Source organism: Tupaia chinensis, unplaced genomic scaffold (genome assembly GCF_000334495.1).
Source record: "Tupaia chinensis unplaced genomic scaffold, TupChi_1.0 Scaffold149658_1, whole genome shotgun sequence".
In the NCBI taxonomy this organism is placed as follows: Eukaryota; Metazoa; Chordata; class Mammalia; order Scandentia; family Tupaiidae; genus Tupaia; species Tupaia belangeri.
Window position 1 is genome coordinate 732,963 of NW_006209503.1, and position 1,725 is coordinate 734,687.

General features: G+C 41.7%; 1 protein-coding gene and 1 pseudogene across 1 annotated transcript in view; both read right to left on the reverse strand.

Annotated features, from left to right (window-relative positions):
* ADIPOQ (adiponectin, C1Q and collagen domain containing) overlaps nucleotides 1-1,725 on the reverse strand; it is a 45,568-nt gene that overhangs the window by 31,642 nt on the left and 12,201 nt on the right. The window lies entirely within an intron of this gene.
* LOC102478043 (eukaryotic translation initiation factor 3 subunit J-like) overlaps nucleotides 1-1,725 on the reverse strand; it is a 5,594-nt pseudogene that overhangs the window by 2,102 nt on the left and 1,767 nt on the right.

Below are 1,725 nucleotides of genomic sequence, written 5' to 3' on the forward strand. Positions count from 1 at the left end.
CCTATGGCAAAAACCTATGGAGGCGGGAGGACTGCGGCATCGAGTCCATCTCTCTCTCTCTCTGTCTCTCTCGACGAGTGCACGATTTTAATGGGACCAGCAGGTGACATGGTGGTTAAGATGCTGGACACTCCCACATGGCCTACCACGGTTCGAGTCCCAGATCTGGCGGCTTCCTTTCTCCCTTTCTCTCTCTCTCTCTGTAAGTCTCTCTCTGGTCAAATTAAATAAATGAATGAATAATTTTTTTAATTAAATAATTATTTTTTTAAAATAAAAAAACTAAAAAGGTGAAAATCTCCCACAAAAAATTCTGGAAACACACACACACACACACCCACACACAAATTAAAAAAGCCAAAAATAAAGCCAGACCTATAGCACAGTGGTTAGGGTACCCAGATCCTGCATGACAGACAATGGTTCAAATCTCAGCTGGCCTGAGAAACATTCCAGGATTTTGTGGATGTGTACCATATCTTTTTTGGAGAGGTTTATGTTTGTTTGTTGTTTTATTTTGTTTATGTATTTTTTTTTTTTTTGGCTATACGGTGCATGCGCTTGCCAGAAAGACAAGAGAGAGACAGAGAGACAGTGAGAAATCACCCCCCAGGGGGGATAGCCATGCTTCAATCCCTTCTCCTCCACTATCCTCTTAGAATTTGGGGCATGCATGCACACACGCCCGCTATGAGTTTAAGCCACTGCATCCGGGAATCGAACCGCGATAGACTACATGGGAGTCCAGTGACATAGCCATTACACCAACTGCTGGTCCCAATGTGTGCTGCGTATCTTGATCAGAGGAAATGAAGGGTGCGCTCTCTCTCTCTCTGGGAAGCACACATGCTCTCTGGCAATAAAATAAACATTTTAAATCAGCTGAAGGTAATTTAAAAATGAAGGTAAATAATTCAAAAACTAAATCAATGTAAAAATAAATAACTAAACACTATAACTAAAAATAAGTCACGCTGAAAATAATTCAGGGAGCTGGCAGGTGGCAGTGGTTAAGGGCGCTGGACTCCCACAGGCAGTTCAAGTCCTGGACCTAGAGGCTTGCTTTCTCATTTTCTCTCTCTCTCTCCTCCCGTCACCTTAAAAATAAATAAAGAGTTAAATAATTCTTTTTACAAAAGAAACTAACTCAAAAAGCTAAATAATACACAGACAAAAAACTAAAAATAACTCAAAATTACAATAACTGAAAATACAGTACAGTAACTATGAATAATAAATAACCCAGATCCCGGTCTAATAATACATAATTATAAATAAATTATTCTAGAGATGTTTAATTTACAGATATGTAATCGCTAAAATAAAATAACCACAAATAAGTGAAGTAACTGAAAGAAAACTCAGAAAAAAGTAAAATTGTAAAGAAAGTAACTACAAAATACAAAACTAAATTTGGGAAACAAATGACTAAACATAAATGAAAATGAATACCTAATAGAACTAAAAGTAAAAAGTAAGTAAAGTGAATAACTCTGAAACGAATTTTAAAATAAACAGATCTAAACGTAAACCTTTCCGCGGGGAACTTGGAACCACCCTCTCCAGCTACACCGGGCGCTGAGCGACTTGGGCCAGGGCGGGCCGCGGGGCGGCGGCGGCGCTGCAGGTGCGAGCCTGGGAGAGCGCGCTCCGTGGCGGTCGGGAAGCCGAGGAGCCTGGGGGCTGCGGCTCGGGGGCCCGCCCCGGGCGGCGGGCGGCGGGGGG